At 37.2% G+C, this 21830-nt stretch overlaps 1 pseudogene; it reads right to left on the bottom strand.

The window, feature by feature from the left end:
* Window positions 1-18976: 18976 nt before the first annotated feature.
* Window positions 18977-20011, bottom strand: LOC118845418 (annotated as a pseudogene).
* Window positions 20012-21830: the final 1819 nt, after the last annotated feature.

Genomic DNA, 21830 nt, shown 5'->3' with positions numbered 1-21830 from the left:
ATGTACCAGTTTTGACCTTATCTTGGTTAAATGTATTAGATGTTGTCTATGAATAGTTCCTGCCATCCTATTTTCCAGTTTTCCGAGGAGTTTTTGTTAAATAGTGAGTTCTTATCCCAGAAGCTGGAGCCTTTGGATTTATCAAATAGGTTATTACTATACTCATTGATCACTGTATCTTGTGTACCTAACTATTCCACTGATCCACCCCCTCTATTTCTTAGCCAGCACCAAGTACTTTTGATGATTATCATTTTATAATATAGTTTTAGATCTGGTATGGCTAGTCTACCTTCCTTTGCACTTTTTTTCATGAATTCTCTTGATACTCTTGACTTGTTATTTCAGATTAATTTTTTTTCCTAGCTCCATAAAATAATTTTTTGGTAATATGATCGGTACAACACTGAATAAGTAAATTAATTTAGGCAGAATTATCATTCTTCTTACATTAGGTCAGCCAACCCATGAAAAACTGATATTTTTCCAATTGTTTAGATCTGACTTTATTCATGTGAAAAGTGTTTTGTAATTGTATTTATATAGTTCCTGGGTTTGTCTTGGTAGGTAGAATTTCAAATATTTTATATTGTCTTCTGTTATTTTAAATGGAATTTCTCTTTATATCTCTTGTTGTTATTTCTTTTTTTCTATATAGAAATGTTGATGATTTATGTGGTTTTATTTTACATCATGCAACTTTGCCAAAGTTGCTAATTGTTTCTAGTAATTTTTTAGTTAATTCTCTAGGATTCTCTATGGATATAACATTTCATCAGCAAAGAGTTATAGTTTTGTGTCCTTATTGTGTATTGCAAATGTTTTGATTTCTTTTTCTTCTCTTGATGCTATATCTAACATTTCTAGTAAAAGAGAGGTAATGATGGGCATTCTTGTTTCACCCTGAACTTATTAGGATTGCTTCCAGCTTATACTCATTACATAGAATACTCGCTGATGGTTTTAGATAGATACAGTTTACCATTTTAAGGAAAACCTTTACTCCTATGGTCTTTAGTGTTTTTAATAGGAATGGATGTTGTATTTTGTTAAAGGCTTTTTCTACCTCTATTGAAATAATTATATGATTTCTGTTATTTTGTTATTGATATGGTCAATTATATTAATAGTTTTGCAAATATTGAATAAGCCCTGCATTCCTGGTATAAATCCCACTTAGTCATTGTGTGTTATCATCATGACAAATTACTATAAGCCCTGTGCTAACATTTCATTTATTTATTTATTTTACATCAATATTCAATAGGGAAAATGGTTTGTAATTTTTTTTTCTCTGTTTTGGATCTTCCTGGTTTAGATATCAACACCATATTTGTGTCATAAAAGGAATTTGGTTTAACCACACTTTTGCCTATTTTTCAAATAGTTTGTATACAGTAATGGAATTAATTGTTCTTTAAATGTTTGGTAGAATTCACTTGTAAATCAATCTGGCCATGGAGATTTTTTTCTTAGGGAGTTTATTGATGGTTTGTTCAATTTCTTTTTCTAAAATGGGGTCATTTATATATTTTAATTCTTTTTCTGTTAATCTGGGCAACTTATACTTTTGTAAATATTCATCCATTTCACTTATATTAGATTTACTTGCATATGGTTAGGCAAAAAAACCTCTTAATTATTGCTTTGATTTCCTCTTGATTGATGGTGAATTTGCCCTTTTGATTTTTGATACTGGCAATTTGGTTTTCTTCTTTCTTTTTTAAATCAAATTAAACAAAGTTTTATCTATTTTATTGTTTTTCCCCATAAAAACAGCTGTTAGTTTTATTTATTAGTTCAATCATTTTCTTCCTTTCAATTTTATTAATTTCTCCTTTGATTTTCAGAAATTCTAATTTAGTACTTAATTGGATATTTTTAGTTTCTTATTTTTTCTTATTTTTTTTTAGGTTTATGCCCAAAACATGGTCAATTTTTGTGTAGTTGCCACATACCACTGAGTTTTCTCCAGAGGTCTATCATATCTATCTTTTCTAAAATTCTTTTCACCTCCTTAATCTTTTTTTTCTTTTTCATGTTGGGGTTAGATTTATCTGCTTCTTAGAAGGGGAGGGTGAGGTCCCCCGCTATTATAGTTTTGCTGTCTATTTCTTCCTGTAATTCACTTAACTTCTCTAAAAATTTTTGTACTGTACCACTTAGTACATATATGTTTAGTTTTGATATTACTTCATTGTATATAGTACCTTTTAGCAAGATATAGTTTCCTTCCTTATCTCTTTTAATTAGATCTATTTTTGCTTTTGCTTTGTCTGAGATCAGAATTCCTACCCCTAACTTTTTTTTTTGCTTCAGCTGAAACATCATATATTCTGCTCTAGCTTTTTTTCCTTTACTCTGTGTGTATCCCTCTGCTTCAAATGTGTTTCTTCTAAACAATTTATTGTAGGATTCTGGTTGTTAATCCACTCTGCTATTTGCTTCTGTTTTATGAGAGAATTCATCCCATTCAAATTCATAGCTATCATCACTGTGTATTTCTCTCCATTCTATTTTCCCCTACTTAAACCTTTTTCTCTTTTAACCTGTCCCTCCTCACCAGAGATTTTACTGAGTACCACCTCCCTCAATCTGCCCTCCCTTCTATCACTACCGTTCCCCCCTTTCCATTCCTACTTCTGCACCCCAATATATCCACCCCATTCCCCTTTTTGTTTCCTCTTTCCTCTCCTCCATCTCTATAGGGTGACATAGATTTCTATACTCAACTGACTGTGTATGTTATTCATCTTTGAGACATATCTGTTGAAAGTAAGGTTCAAATGAGGCCCACTCCCTCCCTTCTTTCCCTCTACTGCAATAAGCCTTTGTTCTCTTAATGTGATGTAATTTACTCTATTCTACCTTTCCCTTTTCTCTTCTCCCAGAACAATCATTTTATTGGCCCATATTGTTTTATATCATCACATCAAAGTCAACTTATACCCACACTCTCTTTGTACACTCCTAACTGCCCTTATAGAAATACACTTCTCAAGAGTTTCAAATATCAGCTTCCCACATAGGGAAAACACTTCAAGTCTTATGAATAACATGTTGTAACAACAATGTTGCTAGCAGTTCCTATGGGAGTGTAAGACCAACAACACCAGCATACAGGAGGGCTCCTAGCACAGGATCTTTGATCTGCTTTTCTAAGGAAAGCAACTTTAAGGAGTTAACAATCTTACTTTAGTTATACATACATATATCATTCACTTAGTTCAGGGGGAAAAGCCAGCACCCTGAACTTCAGAGAAAACACAAAGAGAAATTACAAGCATACATTATATAAACAGAGTAAATAACACAAACCAGTCCATCCATAGCAATATATATTTACCAGAAAAGCACAAACATCTGGGTTTTTGAAGTTGGTGGGGGGCTGCTTCAATGCCTTTCTCAGAGTCTCATCATCAACACTCTTTGAATGGGTGTACCCTCAAAGGCAAAATGCTAACCTCTGAGTTTATATATACTTTTTCAGGGTCAAAGGGCATCACAACTCTGCAACTCAAACCCATGTGACTTAGGCCTTCTTTTGACAAACTTTTGCTCAGCGTCAGAGGGCCTCACAACCACGTGACTCAAACCCATGTGAACTAGGTCTTCTCTTGATGCAGGCAGGTCATCAAAAACTCTGGTTTCAATCAAAGATTCCTTAGTGCTGGGAAGCACTCCAAAACAAAGACAACAAAAAGTCCACTTTGCTTGCCATTACATTTGAAAAGCAGAACTCATCAAAGGTACTTGATTACCTCAGCACTCCAAAAGAGAATACAGTAAAAAAAGTCCCACTCTAATTACCATAACACATCAGTTTTTTTTTTCTTTCCTGTTAACCTTTTTATACTTCTCTTGAGTTTTGCATTTGAAGATCTAATTTTCTTTTCAGCTCTGGTCTTTTAATCAGGAAAGTTTGAAAGGTCACTGTATAATTGAAGATCCATCTTTTCTCCTCAAAGAGTATGCTCAGTTTTGCTGGGTAGTTCATTCTTGGTTGTAATCCAAGCTCTTTTGCCTTCTGGAACATCATATTCCATGCCCTGTGATCCCTTAAGGTAGAAACTGCTAAGTCCTGTGTAATCTTGACTCTGGCTCCTTGACATTTGAATTGTTTCTTTCTAGTGGCTTGCAGTAGTTATTCCTTGAGCTGATAATTCTGGAATCTATTTACAATATTCCTTGGAGTTTTCATTTTGGGATCTCTTTTGGGAGGTGATTGATGGATTGTTTTCAATTTCTTTCAACTATTTTATCTATTGGTTCAGGATATTAGGGCAGTTTTCCCTGATAATTTCTTGAAAGTTGCTCTCCCAGATATTTTTTTATCATGGCCTTCAACTAGTACAATAATTCTTAAATTATCCCTCCTGGATCTATTTTCCAGGAGAGTTGTTTTTTCAATGAGATTTTTCACATTGTCTTCTTTTTTTCATTCTTTTAGTATTGTTCTGTAATTTCTTGATTTCTCATAAAATCATTAACTTCAACTTGGTCCATTCTAATTTTTAAGGAATTATTTTCTTCAGCTTACTATTATACCTCTTTTCCATTTGGCAAGTTATACTTTAAAAGAATTGTTTTCTTCAGTGAAGTCTGCCCCTACCCCAATGGGGCCAATTCTACTTTTTAATGATTTGTTGTTATTTTTTAATTATTTTTTTCTTTCTTTTGTAAGTTGTTGACTTTTTTTCATAATTTTTCTGTAAAACTCTCATTTCTTTTCCTATTTTTCCTTCTACCATTCTTATTTGACTTTTTTGTGTTTTTGTTTGAAGGGGTGAGGGCCAGGCAGTTGGGGGTTAGTGACTTGCCCAAGATCATACAGCTAGTATGTGCAAAGTGTCTGAGACTGGATTTGCACTCAAGTCCTCCTGACTCCAGGGCTGATGCTCTATTCACTGTTCCACCTAGTTGCCCCTTCCTTGACTTTTAAGATCCTTTTTCAGCTCTTCCAAGAGGACTTTTTGGGCTTGAGGCCAATTCATGTTCCCCCATGAGGCTTCACATGTAAGCATTTTGACAGTATTGTCCTCTTCTGAGTTTGTGTTTTGCTCTTCCCTGTCACCATAATATCTTTCTATGATTAGCATTCTCTTCTGTTTCTTACTCATTTTTCCAGCCTTTTTCATGATTTTCAAATTTGAGCTCTGCTCCTGGGGCACAGGGGCCACTATCCTAAGCTTCTTAGGCTGCTGGCCAGGGATCTGGTCACTGGCTTTCCCTACTTGAGCCTCAGGGGCTCGTGGCTTACTCTCTACACTTGGGGTGGCTAGGCCTAGTATTGCCTGTTGTGTCTAGGTTCTGGGGCTTTCAATTTGCTTTCTTCCCTGGAAGCTTCACTGCTGGACTCCTGTAATAAAAATTTGGCTAGCAGCTGTTGTGGGGTGTAAGACCCATACAAGACCAGCAACAAGAGCTGCCAGCACAGGGTCTTTTGATCTGCTTTACTAAGGAAAGTAACCATAAGGGGTTAACAATCTTACTTTAATCAAACATACAAATATCATTCACTTAGTTCAGAAGGAAAAGCCAGCACCCTGAACTTCAGAGAGAACAGAAATGAATTACAAACATCAACAGACAGACCTTGTCTGATTCAAATCTCAACTCATAGTTACCAGGGTTTAACAAAGTTCCAACATCTGGGTTTACAACCTGTGGGGCTCTTAACAGTGGCTTCCCAGAATCTCTTCTAGTCACATGACACCCTTCCAGTGAATGAGAGCCCCAAAAGTCAAATGCCAACCTTGGATATCTGTCTCAGGGCCCTGGGGCACTTGATTACCTCAGCGCTGAGAACCACTCAAACAAATAACAGTAAAAAAAATCCCACTTTGCTGGCTATTACATTTGAAAGGCAAGAATCCTTAAAGGTACTTAAGAGAAGAATAGCAAAGCACTGCCCTGATTACCACTACAACTCCTGAGACAGAACCGAGGTCCCTCAGTTCCAGTCTGTGCTAAGGCTAAGAACCTCTTTCTTGCTTGCCCAGACACCACCTGTGCTAGGCTGCACTCCTCTTTTACCCAAGCAAGACAGACCTTTGCTGAAGTCTTTCTAAGTTATCTTAAACTGGAAAATTGTTTCGCTCCATCTTTTTGTGGGTTCTGTAACTCCAGAATCCATTTAGAGGCTTTGTTTAATGTGTTTCTGATGGAAACTGGGGAGAGCTCAGGCAACTTCCTGGTTTCTTTCTGCCATCTGACTCCACTAATATTTCTTTTACTAATGGTAAGGGTTTGGCAGTCTTCTCCCCAATGGCTTAACTCAGAATCTCAACGATTCTGAATCATAGACTACTTAGAATAAAGTCCTCTACTCTGTCTACAACTTCTTATTCCCTTACGCCAATCCATTTCATTATAACATATCAAATTTATATTTTATATATAATATCCTTAGCCATCTTTTCCTTACCTTTATATTTTATCTCTGATACCTCTGCTGCATTGTTTGAAAATCTGACCTTTAAATCCAGCCTTTGCTTTCCCTTTAGAAATTACTTTGTATTTACCTTATGTTTATTTACATATATAAATATTGCTTTCCTAAAACAAATATAAGCTCTTTGAGAAAAGTGTCTTTTCATTTTGTTATTGTATCTACAGCACCTAGCACAGAGTCGGAAGATGCTTATTGAATTTATTGACATTGAGCAGAATGCTAGACAGGGACATTAAAAGAATCAAAGATATTAGCAATAGGTTTTGGGAGGAAAATTTTTGCAAATAACTATAGATAAATAAAAGCCTTTCCAAATGTTGCTATGGGCTTTCTTAAGAGGCAGTAGTGACAAAGGATATCTTGTTGGTAGGAAATGTCTCCAAATTATGTTTTCACCAGTTAATTTAACTCTTAGAATAGTTGGGTAATTCAAGAGGTATCTTAAGCCCCCCCCCCCCTTTTTTCTTTCACTTATTAAAGTCCAAACCATTCATATGTTTTTCTGAAATGTGATTACTTTTAAAGATAATCCAGCAAGGAACATTATTATTCCACATATTGGAAATTGTTACTCTCAGACACTGAAATGGATTTATGATCTCATCAATTTGAATAGTATCCTGTTCTACTATTTACCATGTCCTCCTATATGTTTGGCATAAGTAATTCCTCTGAAGCTTTTCTCCTGACATTGTGAGAATAGAAATGGAGAACTCAGGCTGTTCTCTTGTCATCTCTCACTCTGGTCACATGATGAGCCCATCTTGTTTTTCAAATCATATATATTTTTGATGATATCTTTTATTGTAGTTCTTCAAAATTCTTCATTATAGTTTGCAGATTTTGTATATATACCATTCAGCTCCATTCTCTACTATCCCTTGAATGAGAGTCATTTTCAGATCTTTAGAAATTCTTGTCTTCCATAGCAACCAGCTATGTAACAAACCAGTAGAATAATTTATATGGGTATTAAAAAGCTGGAACAATTTTTTCCTAGGAGTTTGGTGTCATTAAAAGTTTTGTATTTCATTTCCTGAAATTAATTATCTCATCTTTTCTTGTTTAATTCTAGAGCCAATTTGTCCATCTTTACTGCCCATAACACATATGTGAAAAGATAGATAAGTATAAATATTCATATATAAATAATATAAGCAGCTTATAAAATAATATATCAATCATTTATGAATCATATTTGTCTCTGAATCATATCAGAATAATATAAATGAATCATGCATACTTATATTGATTAATACATTACATACATATAAACATATATGAACATGTATACGTATATACGCATATGTTTACACATATGCATTTATACACAGGCATCTGTATGTATGTACAACACAAATAAATATTTGTGTATATATTTTATATGATAAATATAAGATATATACATCTATATATGTATTTCACTATATAGATATAGCATATGTGTAGATGTATGTATATAGTTTTATATTTTTGGTGTATACATATACACACATATACATGCATACATATATATGGATATATGGACATATTATATATACATATATACATATATACACACACACATATGTTTTCTTAGCTTAAATTGGAATGCCCTATACATAAATTATGTGAATACTATGGAGTTTACTCTGTATGGCGTTTTTTTTTTTTTTTTTGCTTTTCCCTCCATCCATATTACTCTGATGCATAATTGTGTCTGAAAGAATTTTGAAGATTCTCTCATTCTAGATAGGCTTTAAGTGTGGCCCTAGTGAATAACAGCTTGTGTTTCCAGGGATACATTTTCTTAAGTGATAACGGCTGTTTTTACTGCAACTACTGATAACTGCTTCTACTACTGTTGCTTAAGCTGCTGCTTCTGCTGTTACTTTCTATCTACTGCTCCTGCTACTGTCTACTAACTACTATGACCACTACTATCAGTATTCCTACTGTTGCTACAACTCTTACTTCTTCTCCTCCTCCCTGTGGTGTTGGTGTTGCTGCTGGTATTTCTACTGCTACTACCACTACTACTAAGTACATGTACAACACAATCACTTAGGATTAATTACTGGATACACACACATATACACACATATACCTATATACATATACCTACATATATTTTTTTTCTTTAGAGATATTTAGATGATTTAATAAGCAAAACTTTTTTTCAAAATTATGCATTTTATAGAAAGATTTTTAATAATATAAAATTTCTTATACTTTAGAGGTAGAAATAGCTTGATATGATAGGAGAAATGTTAGATCTTCCCTGTAGCTATTGATATGGTTGAAATGATGCTTAAAATATTATATACAAAATATCTTCAAATGTTTCCATTTGATTATAGTACAATTGTATGGGGTGGGAGGGAAGTCCATATGTCTAAAGACCTTTCAATCCATTAACTGAGAAAATAAAATCTTCCTATTTTTCATGGCTAATGGATGAAGCAACAGATGTGGGTAAAGCTGTTCATTTGAGTACATGCATACAGAATGTTGTTGAAAGTGATGTGAGCGAAGCCTTGCCATTTTCCAAAGCTATCAATGAAAATACTGCATCAAGACATAATTTCAACATTACTGAAGTTTTTTTAATGAAAATTGCATCATTGAGAAAACTGTATTAGGCACTACACTGAATGAGCTTAACTGATGTCATAAACTATTAATAGTGTAACAACCAACAAAACAAAGGAGAATAAAATAATTACTTATTATATACGGTCAATCCTCAACATTGCCATAGTTAACTTTTCCAACTTTAAGGATTCGCATGATTTGATTAGTAACCTCATTTCCACTTTCATGCTGACAACCACATTTGTGGGTATGTTTAGTAGGGGGAGAGAGAGGGAGGGAGAGAGAGAGAGAGAGAGAGAGAGAGAGAGAGAGAGAGAGAGAGAGAGGGGAGAGAGAGAGAGAGAGAGAGAGAGAGAGAGAGAGAGAGAGAGAGAGAGAGAGAGAAAGAGAGAGAGGTGATGGGCACAAGTTTGTATCTATAAAAAGGGGGAAAATATTCATAAAAGTGTTTGGGAATCTGCTTTAGAAAGTACTAAAGTAACCTCTCAAGTACACAATGATGGATTTTTTTAATGGAAAAGCCACTAAGTGTGTGGGTAAATGAGATGGTTGGTCATTCCTACTCTCTCACACGTAGAGGCCTGGTGACCATCTCACCTCCCAGACTGCCTTGACCCTGGGTACCACTGATCAGCAAAGGGAGATTAGAGGTGGCAGTTTCTCCCTTTACTTTTTTTTTTTGCTCTGAAGTTCTTCTGACATCACTGAACTTGCCCCTCCTTATCCCAAATTAGCCTCTTCTCTCCTCCACACTTTATGAGTTATTTCATGTTTACTGTGTTAAGAAAAGTGCATGTTATCAGAGTCAATGTTTTATTATAAAGAATTATATGTAAAAATGTGTATTTTCAGAAATCTCTAGTCAAAGATTCTAGGTTTGGTCATCATAATCTTAGGTTTAATGTTCAAAACATTCTCCTTTTTGACTTCTTTTGTTGCCATTTTCTAGGAATGTTACCATTGTGAAAATTGAGAATTGAATATATATATATATATATATATATATATATATATATATATGTACATATGTGTATATATGCATGTATATGTATATAAAATTTGTAAATAATATATCAGTTGCGAGAAATAACACAGTCTTTCACCTTTAACCATCATTGCATCTGCCAACTTCTCAATTCTTGAAACATATTTCAACATTCAGTTCTCTTAAAATACCAATAACCCAATAACCAATTTCTCCTCAAGAATTCTCATGTTTCTTGTTATGAAAAGGCTTGAATTCAGTTATCTCAGAAAATAAGTTCTTTTAGTCCATTTTTTGTCTTCTCTCAACTACCACAGTTAATCCCTCAGTCTTGTCAAAGATTTCTCATAGACTGCTTTAAACTTTCACTATACAAGATTACATTGTTTTTAGAAGATGCAGTAACTGTATCAATAGTTTCTGGAAAAGTATATTGAAACTGTTACACATTCAACTGCATTATATATAGAGGCCAATGACCACCTGGCTTTGATAGATTAACTTTGGTAGTTTTGACAGGTTCTTACATAACTTAATCCTTGTACTTTTATGCCTTCCTGGGCAGAACTCCTCTGACACCCCCCCCCCCACATACACCCCTCGCCTCCAGTACCACCAACCCACATCCCCCTGCACATTTCCTTTCTGATCATTTTCAAGGACTAGTTAGTACTAATGACCATTCTAATTATATCATCTGCTTTAGTTTTGTATCATCTAAAAATTTTATGAATATGTTATTTATACTTTGGTCCATGTAATACATAAAAAAAAATATTAAGCAGCACAGGTACATGCATGGGTCACAGAGACAATCCAGTGGAGAACCTATTCTAAACTATCAAACCATTAATGACTACCATTTGGTTCAGGCTATTAAACAAGTTCTAAAATCCCTTAGTGATAATATTAAATACATCTCTCCAACTTTTCCATTAGATTGAGTATGAGAGAAAAATTTTAGAGTAAGCATAAGAAATTGTGCTGTTTTTCTAAAATCTAAGTAAACTAAATGATTTTTTTATGTTTCATCTATCAATCTGATAACCTTTTGGGAAAAAAAAGTGATGTTAATTTTTATTGATGTGATGCTTGATCTTTATACTTAGCATTTCTTTCCTATGTGTTGACTAACAAATACTTTAATGCTATGTCCTAGAACTATGTCACACATTGATATTGAGCATCTTGAACCATAGTTTATACTCCATTTTCTTTCCTTTTCTGAAAATTAAGCTATTTAAAATTTCCAATCTCTTGGTACATTTTCACATATCCATAATTTTTAAGTCACTGAGAATGGTTCAGAAATTCCAACAGCCAATTCAACCAATGGCCTGAGAAGTCGTTTATCCTTGAGGACATGAACTTATCAAGGACAACTGGATGCTGTCTTGCTACATCATTGCTTGTCTTGAGTGACTATTACTCATTTTCATTGAATCCTTACAATGCAAAGATCATGTTACTTGGCAAAGAAAACAGAAGGAATATGAGAGTGGAAGAACTCTGCTCTCTCTTTGCTATTAGCTACAATTGCCCCCCTCAGATAAATGATGGTCCTATCTCTTCCTTAATCCCTCAAGTTTCTCCAAAATAGCTTAAAAACAGATAATATTTTTCTTATTTTTCTTCAGCTCAGTTGAAACTTTAATAATATCTATAGAAGATTTTGCCATGTTTCTTTATTTATATTACGTTATCAGCCATTGCTTCTGTATATCCCTTAACACAAATCTAAAATCATTGATATCTGTGTATCTACATTGTTATCATTAGACAGTTCTAGTTTTTTCTTCCCTCTTTGAAACTGCTTTTCTCTGAGTCTTCAACCTTTGATTCCTGAAAGCTAACTTCTGCTTTAGAAATTATTTTTAGTTTATAAGATCCTGTTTATACTTTCTCTGAACACTTTGAAATCTGTTCCCCCAAAACGTAGTCAGTCTTGAAGCTTACCTCGAAAAACTATCACAGATACTTTTATTCTCAACACTCCCCCCCACCCGCCCCCCTCCCCACACAACACTTCCTTCTGTAATGCAGATTCTCACCTTTCTTTTTCTGAGTCAGGCCTCAGCTCTTCAGGCCAATAATCCTCAAATCCTACATCGGAACCCAGAGCAGTATCTTTACATGTGTGAGGCGGAAAATTCCCCACCTCTTGCTTCTTATAGTAGATATCTGGTGACTGGGATCAGGGTTCCCTAGTGGGTACACTATACTCTCCAGGTAAGTGGAGGTGGGGAATTCTCCTCCTTTATTTTTTTTTTTATTTTACTTGGAACAAGGTGAGTCTCTCAGGGTGTGCAGATAGGAATAGTATCTACATTTCAGATCTCACTACGTTTTCTTTTTTCCAAACTTTTTCATTTCTGTCTAAGGTACCACTACCCTTCCAGTCACAAAAGGTTCAAAACTTCAGTGTCATCTGTGATTCCTGTTATTCTCTTACTGAAAAATCTAATTAGTTGCCAAATCTCATTATTCCTCCATCTGTAACATCTTTTAAATTTTTATACTCCCACAGTTAAATCCTTCATTCAGAGTTTCCTCACACTCGGTCTAGTCTTTTATAATATTCTCCTAATGAACCTCTATTCACAAGGTTTCTCTCACTAAATCATCTTTCCTCATCTCCCAAAACAAAATTATTGTCCTAAATGTAGGCTTGACCACGTCATTCCATTATTTGATAAACTCTAATGTTTCCCTATATTCATTAGGATAAACTATAATGCTGTATCTTAAAATTTCTCTTTGTTGTCAGTTTTATAAGATATATCATTTTAGTATAGTGGTATGTTAATATAAGTGCATCCATATTGGAATGCATATTCTTTTTTATTGATAAAATTAGATGATCCATAAAATTTAGAAATGACTACTCTTAAAACCCATTATATTGCAGTTATATCTCTCAAGTCTACAAAATATCTATCTAAAGGGAATAAGATAAACCACTTTCCATGCTGCAAATTAAATTCTTCAAAATAATACCCTTAGGATCATGGAGAAGTAACTCAGAACCTGCACCATTTCATGAATGCCATCACAGTTGGCTCTGAAAGAAACTCTCTTCATAGACAACAAAAACACCAGGCACTAGAAGAAAGATATAAGGATACATACACTCTGTCCTCGCAACTTCCTTGCTAGTCAGAAAGAAAGAAGAGAGATAAACCACACTCACACCATGGAAATTCCTCAAAGATCCCAAAATCTAAGAATGCCCCCTTCTTATCTTTTTTTCTTTTCCTTTTAAGATTCCTTTTTCACTTCCTTCTGGGTTCTCAGTTTTGTTACAGATTGACTTTCTAGAAAACTTAAATTCTTAATAAACAAGGCGTATAACATGTGAAAATATATCTTGAAATGTCATCTACCAATTTGTGAGTCTGTTCGTCTATCATCAATCTCTCTCTGAAATTCTTGGAAAATAATTTCCCCAGAGAATATTGTTACTTTAAAACAATAAATTTAGAGAGTTCGTTTCTCACAAAATTCAGTTTTGAATAATATATAATTGATTTTCAGCAGAAATGAAATTTTAAAATGCCTAGGATTCACTGCCGTTTCATATAGGATTTAGGAATTCTCATCCTCTTAAAAAGGCTCAGCTAAAGGATAGCCATTGGTGAAGTATCTTCTGTTTTATCATTGATTAGTGCTCAATTTCTCCCATAATATTCCAAGATATGGGGAGGAGGAGCTATGGAACTTACAGGAAATTGCACTAAACAGGAACTTGCTTGAGCTCTCCCCCAAGCCCCTCCAAAAACCTATAAAAATGACTAAACAAATTCTAGAGCTACACACCCACAAAATGACAGAGTGAAACAAATCTCCATCCCAAGAAAGCCTGGAAGATCAACAGGAAAAGTCTGTGGGACTGGGCTGGGAGCAAAGCACAGTCCAGAGTGGCCAGTGCCAGTACAGATGGGGCTGGAGCAGGTCTCGGGGTCCTGAATCACTGGTAGCTGTGGTGGTTTTCAGACTTCTCAACCCACAAATGCCAAAGACAACACAGAAGGTCAGTAGGAAAACTCTGTCTGACCTGGGTGAGAGATGAGCATGGTCTGTCCCCAGCCCTGGGGTGTGGGAGGTGATAGAGGTAGTGGTGGGAAAAACAGCCAGATCTCCAGGCCCTCAGATGGTATGGGGATCAAGTAACTGATGAGAGGAGGATTTAAGGGTTCTCTTTGCTGGCACTGAGGCAGGATTCTCTTGCTTTGCCCTGCTTGGACCTGCTTGGACATAAAAGAGACAAGAAAAAGCTGTTACAATGGAGGTGAAGGGCAGGGTGAAAGAGAATGAGTGAACATTATTCTCATTGGATTTGGAGGGAATAACATACACACTCAGTTAGGTACCTTTCCCTACAGGAAAGTAGGGGGAGGATATAAGAGGAGAATCATGATAGAAGGGAGGGCAGATTAGGGGAAGGGGTAGTCAGAAGCAAACCCTTTTGAAAGGGGACAGGGTTGAAGGAGAAAATAGAATAAATGTGGGGAGGGATAGGATCAAGGGAAAAATAGTTTCTCATAATATGACAATTATGGAAGTGTTTTGCATAACTGCACATATATAACCTATGTTGAATTGCTTGCCTTCTCATTGAAGGTGGATGGGGGGGGGAGAAAGGAGAGAATTTGGACCTCAAAGGTTTAAAAACAAATGTTAAAAATTGTTTTACATGCAACTGGGAAATAAGACATATAGGCAACAGGGTATAGAAATCTCTTGCCATACAAGAAAGTAAGAAGGAAGGGGATGGAGGGGGATAGAAATGAGGGTAGACTGGGGGGAGGGGTAATCAGAATGCATGCCCTCTTGGGGTGTGGGGGAAGGGAGAGAAGAAGGGGAGAAAATTTGGAACTCAAAATCTTGTGGAAATCAATGTCGAAAACTAAAAATAAATAAATTAATAAACATATGCTAAGAGATAGATGTCTGATCTTATCATTTCCCTAATTCAATCTATATTCTTCATTTTATTCATATTTCAAAATATTACTTATATTGTAAGCTCTACATCCCAGTGGAATATTATATTCTCAAGGCCACAGCCTGGTGCATTAACCATTTATGCTGATGTTGTTATTCACTCAATAAGTGTTTTATTAAGGCTCTACCACAATGTGTAGGAAAGTATGGTGCTGTAGCATGCTTGGCTTGGAGTCTGTAATGTTAATAAAATAGGAAGATCTACTCTGTCCATTAATAGGCCTATGTGACTGCATGTGTTCAATCACAGCTGTGATACATCTTGAGTCACATAGAGCCCATTGGGGGAAGAAATTGCCTAAGGAGGAGCTTGCTTAGGGGGAGGTTTGCTTATGGGGAAGCTTGCTTGAAGGAAGGGTTGCACACCTGTTGGTACTAAACTAATTAGGCCCTGAGTCATGAGGGTTGTGAGGCCTTCTGGCTCTGAGAAGCATATTTATATATTCTGAGGTTGGTGTTTTGCTTTGGAGGTTTGCTTATGAGCAGGACCTTATGATTCCCTGGATGAGACTCTGAGTAGTCATTTGTTCAGAGCCTCATGACTACTGAGATGTATCTGTGTTCACTCTATGCAGTGCTATATGTAGGTGGTTGTATTATGTTGATCAGACAGTTTGAGCCCTGTCTGTTCATTTTTGTGCTAATTTCTCTGCTTGTATTTTCTCCAAATTCAGGGTGCTGATCTTTCCCCTGAACTAGTGAATGTAATTAAAGTAAGATTTTTGACCCCTTTAAAGTTGCTTTCCTGGGGGGTGGAGGTAAGATGGTGACTGGAAAGCAGGGACTTGCTTAAGCTCTCCCTGACCCAGGTCCCTCCCGACACCTATAAAAATGGCTCTGAAAAATTCTAGAGATGCACAGCCAACAAAATAGCAAAGGGAAGCAGGGCTCCAGCCAGGACAGCCTGGGTGGTCACTGGGGAGGGTTTATCACATGGAGCTGGGAGCAGAGCAGAGCAGAGCCCAGCTTGGGCCATGCCAGGACCAACCAGACCAGGAGCCAGGCTGAACAGGCATAGGGCCCTGAGTCAGTTAGCTATGGCAGTTACCAGACTTCTCAATCCACAAACACTAAAGACAATAGAGATGATTAGTGGGAAAAGCTGCTGGGACAGAGTGAAAGGAGTTTGTGGTTAGCCACCACCCTGGAGGCAGTGGAGGTAGTGTAGCTCGGAGGCTGCTTCCAGAGCTACAGATGCAGTTACTTCTGGCCCCAGGCCCACCTGGAGGGAGGAATTAAGTGGCAGATTAGAGCAGGAGTGCAAAGCCTGCTTTGCCCTGCAACCCTGGTTGGTGGCTCTTGGTGGAGAAGGAGTGCTGGTGTGGCAGAGCTTGCTGTGTAGAAGTAGCTCTGGAAATAGAAGCACACCTCCTCAAGCTTGGGACAAAGTACTCTCTACTCTACAAGCAGTGGTACCCTGACAAAAAGCTCAAGGGTCAAGTAGTTGGCTGGGAATATGAACAGGCACCGAAAATGGTCTCAGATTCAGACTCAGACTTTGGAATCTTTCTTTGATGACAAAGAAGACCAAAACATACAGTCAGAAGAAGTCAACAAAGTCAAAGAGCCTACATCAAAAGCCTCCAAGAAAAACATGAACTGGTCTCAGGACATGGAAGGGCTCAAAAAGGATTTGGAAAAGCAAGTAAGAGAAGTAGAGGAAAAACTGGGAAGAGAAATGAGAGTGATGTGAGAAAACCATCAAAAACAAGTCAATGACTTACTAAAGGAGACCCAAAAAAAATACTGAAGAAAATAACACCTTAAAAAATAGACTAACTCAAATGGCAAAAGAGCTTCAAAAAGCCAATTAGGAGAAGAATGCCTTGAAAGGCAGAATTAGCCAAATGGAAAAGGAGGTCCAAAAGACCACTGAAGAAAATACTACCTTAAAAATTAGATTGGAGCAAGTGGAAGCTAGTGACTTGATGAGAAATCAAGATATAATAAAACAGAACCAAAGTAATGAAAAAATGGAAGACAATGTAAAATACCTCATTGGAAAAACCACTGGCCTTGAAAATAGATCCAGGAGAGATAATTTAAAAATTATTGGACTACCTGAAAGCCATGATCAAAAAAGAGCCTAGACATCATCTTTCAAGAAATTATCAAGGAGAACTGCCCTGACATTCTACAGCCAGAGGATAAAATGGAAATTGAAAGAATCCACAGATCGCCTCCTCAAAAAGATCCCAAAAAGAAAACTCCTACGACTATTGTTGCCAAATTCCAGAGCTCCCAGATCAAGGAGAAAATACTGCAAGCAGCCAGAAAGAAACAATTTGAGTATTGTGGAAACACAATCTGGATAATACAAGATCTAGCAGCTTCTACATCAAGGGATTGAAAGGCTTGGAATATGATATTCCAGAGGTCAATAGAGCTAGGATTAAAACCAAGAATCACCTACCCAGCAAAACCAAGTACCATGCTCCAAGGTGAAATATGGATTTTCAGTAAAATAGAGGACTTTCAAGCTTTCTCAGTGAAAAGACCAGAGCTGAATAGAAAATTTGACTTTCAAACACAAGAATCAAGAGAAGCATGAAGAGGTAAACAAGAAAGAGAAATCATAAGGGACTTACTAAAGTTGAACTGTTTTGTTTATATTCTTACATGGAAAGATGATGTGTTTCATTCATGAGACCTCAGTGTTAGGGCAGCTGAAGGGAAAAAAAAATATATATATATATATGTATGTATATATATATATATATATATATATATATATATATATATATATATATATATATATATATATATATATATATACATATATAGACAGAGGGCACGGGGTGAGTTGAATATGAATGGATGATATCTAAAAAAGTAAAATCAAATTAAGGGATGAGAGAGGAATATATTGAGAAAGGGAGAAAGAGACAGATGGAATGGAGTAAAGTATCTCACATAAAAGAGGCAAGAAAAACAGTTCATTGGAAGGGAAGAGGAGGCAGGTGAGGGGGAATGAGTGAATCTTGCTCTGATCAGATTTGACTTGAGTAGGGAATAACATACACTCTCAGTTGGGTATCCTACCCCACAGGAAAGAAGGAGGAAGGGGAGAAAAAAGGTGGGACAATAGAAGGGAGGGCAAATAGGGGGAGAAGGTAACCAAAAGCAAACACTTTCAAAAAGTGACAGGGTCAAGAGAGAAAATTGAATAAAGGGGGAAAGAATAGGAAGGAGCAAAATATAGTTAGCCTTTCACAACATGAGTATTGTGGAAGGGTTTTACATAATGATATACATGTGACGTATGTTGAATTGTTCGCCTTCTTAGGGAGGGTGGGTGGGGAGGAAAGAGGGGAGAGAATTTTTAACTGAAAGTTTTAAAAGCAGATGTTCCAAAAAAAAGTTTTTTTGCATGAAACTTGGAAATAAGATATATAGGTAACATGGCATAGAAATCTATCTTGCCCTACAAGACAGTAAGGGAAAAGGGGTTGGGGAGGGAGTGGGGTGACACAAGGGAAGGCTGACTGGGGAACTGGGCAATCAGAATATATGCCATCTTGGAGTGGAGGGGAGGGTAGAAATGGGGAGGAAATTTGTAATTCAAAATCTTGTGTAAATCAATGCTGAAAACTAAAAATATTAAATAAATGAAAAATAAAGTTGCTTTGCTTTAGAAAAGCAGATCTAAGAACTTGTGATAACAGGCCCTCCTTGGTGGGCGTGGATATTTGCTGTTACAGAGTCAGGAAGACTTAAGTTAAATTCAGTCTTAGATGCTTCCGTTGTGACCCTGGACAAGTCACTTAACCTTTGTTTACCTTAGTTTCCTCATCTCTAAAATGAGAATAATAACACCTACCTTGTAAGAGTGTGAGGATCAACTGAGAAAATATTTGCAAAGCATTCAGCACAGTGCTTAGCATAGCAGGCACTACATAATTGTTTGATGATGATGATGATGATGATGATGATGATGATGATGACTCAAACTTGTGGTGTCATTGTGATTCCAAGTGATCAGACAATGGTGGAGTCCCTGGGTCCAGTGGCTTAAAAACCTGGTCCAGTGTCAAGTAGCGATTGGCATCAGGATGGATGGTCCAAAAGGAGACCTTGCCATTGGCAGATGTCTCCCGAACAAACATGTCATGTAGAGAAAGATTGTGGGGGATGGAATTCTTCCAGCCTGGTTTGGCGATGTGCTTAAAGTAGGGAAAGTGATCCTCAATCCAGGTATAGATGTCTTTCAAGGTCATGCGTTTCCCCTCAGTGCTGTTGATGGCAAACTGGATCATGGCCATGTAGGAATAAGGTGGTCTTTCTGATATAGAATCCTGCCAGGAGGTTGATGTAGCTGGGTGTTCTTCCACCTTGACTTGACTTTGCTCCAGAAGTCAATTCTCCTTCTCCTCTATTTCTTGCTTGATGCTGCAGGAACCTAGTCCATCAGAACTCATGTTTCCTAACCACTGAATGTTGGTCAGGCTATCATCCAGAAGGCAGCCTGCTGTCTCACTTCCAGCACAGCCTTCCAGCTCCCATCCCCAACTGGAGTGGGCTTCTAGTGGTCTGGGTAGGGTCACATCTCTGGTTGCAGGTTTTGGTCCCATGCTTTCAGCTACCACTTCTGCCCTCTTGGCCATTTCATCTCCTCAGTTTGGGGGCTGGGATCTGTGAGGATGGGCAGGGGCCCGTCCACTGCTGATAAGGATGAATTTGTTGGGCCCACTGCTACCGCTCTCTTTCCCTTTCGCAGTCAGGGCTGCAAAGATGCTCTGGATATCTGTGTTGTTGGGAACTGCTACCGCTTGGGTGTTGGGCATGGTGGGATGGTTGATGATCTTGATGCCGGTTGGAAACTTCTAAAGATCAGGTTCTGCCACCTCCTTGGATGGCTGCATTTGGCCAGACTCCTGTTGGGCAGGCAACCCTTTGGACTCCTCCTTTGTTCCTTTCACTGGGGCATCACGGATAGGAAGGGGGAGTTTCAGTCGCTTGAGAATCAGGGGCCAACGGGGGCTAGTTTTCATCATGAATCTGTGCAATCGCTCTCCATTGAAAACAAGAATAGAACCTCAGCACTGTGACTGCTGCCTCCACCACCGCCCCAGGGCAGGCCTCCAGGGGCTGGGCCTCCCCTTAGCCTCAGCCCGCCGGGGCAGAGCCAGAGTCCAGGAGCAGGCCCCGGGCCTCTGGGGGCCAGCTTGGCCAGGTCCCCGGCCTGCGGCGGGGAGGTGTAGGGTCGCTGGGAGTGGGGAGGGGGGAGTCCTAGGCCAGGGGAGGGGGAGGAGGGGGATGCAAAAGATGATCTCCTTGTCTTGCTAATATGGATCTATAACTCCTTCAGAATTAATGGTCTTAGAGAATTGCCTCTGGGCCCTGAGAAATTAAATGACTTGCCCATGATTATAACACTAGTAGTATGTGTCATAGACAGGTCTTGAACACAGGTATTCCTGCTAGGTCTAGCCCTTTAACCACTGTACCACAGTTTCTTGAACATTGTAGTAAAGACAATACAAATTTGCTGAAAAAAATGAGCTAAAATTAAAAACAAAACAAAAAACCCAGCATGTTATCTCCCCCCACCCCCTTACCTCTTGATAGAATCTCATGGACAGTACATTTAAATTGGAATCACTTTTGAGCTGATGACTCAGAAACAGATGGACTATTTTCATCCATCTGTTTCCCTTGAGTATTTAGAGCATCTGACAGAGAATATAGGGAAGTAGCTTTGCCTTGAAATGTATTTATTCAAAATAATGATACCAACTAGTTAAGTTATAACTGTTGCTTGTTCCTTTTTTATTCATTTTCCATATTAAAACATTTCTATGTTCAATGCTATGCCAATTTGATGTATCCTTCTGTCACACTATTTAAGATAGTGAAAGGAAACATTTTATGTGATTTGAAATATTTCTCCTTTCTAAATGGCACATAGTCTTCTGAGTAGAATAACTCTTAAGATTTAGTTTGATCCACAATTGATTGAAAACAGGGAGAGCAAAATGCCTGGGAGAGGCAGTGTGGTTCAATGAGACAGAATTTGGAATAGAGATTGGTTTGAGTTCTTCTACTATGTTTAATCTTGGTCAAAGAAATTTTTAAAAAATCTAATATTCCTAGTCCTTAAAATTGGTAAAACAATAACTTGCAATTTCTAGTTGGCAGGGTTGCAATGGGGATCAAAAGGGACAGTAGTTGGTATGAAAAATGCTGAACCCAAAAAAACACTATGTCAATGTAGGTCATCATCTCATAACAGTGAGAGTAATTTTCTTAAATGGCTTATGGGTTCATTGTCAAAATTTTATAGCCCTGTCTTGTATGATTTTAAGAAGGTCAAAGGAGTTTGCTATATAGCACAGGCTAAAATTTATCTTATTGAAACATAAATTGCATATGTTTATGCTAAGGCGATGCAGTGGATAAAACACTGGTCTTGAAATCAGGAAGATTCATCTTCACGAGTTTAAATCTGGACTCAGACATATACTAGATTGTGACACTAAGCAAGTCACTTAATCCTATTTGTCTTAGTTCTTCTGACCCTTTGTAAAAATGAGCTGGAGAAAGAAATGGCAAATTACTCCAGTATCTCTACCAAGAAAACGCTAAACGTGGTCATCGAGAATCAGACACAACTCAAAAAATGACTGAACAACAACATGCTAAAATACTGTTTTAATTTAATTAGAAAATATTGTTTTCCCATTCAATTTTATCTACCTAGACGAACCTTGTTTGGTCACATGGACACATAGAGACCATATCCCAGGACAAATTTCTTGCCCACAGTCCATTTTGAGAAAAAAACAATTTCCTATGGAGCATGAATTCACTCCT

Source organism: Trichosurus vulpecula, chromosome 4 (genome assembly GCF_011100635.1).
Source record: "Trichosurus vulpecula isolate mTriVul1 chromosome 4, mTriVul1.pri, whole genome shotgun sequence".
Classification (NCBI taxonomy): domain Eukaryota; kingdom Metazoa; phylum Chordata; class Mammalia; order Diprotodontia; family Phalangeridae; genus Trichosurus; species Trichosurus vulpecula.
This window is presented reverse-complemented; position numbering and strand designations above follow the sequence as displayed.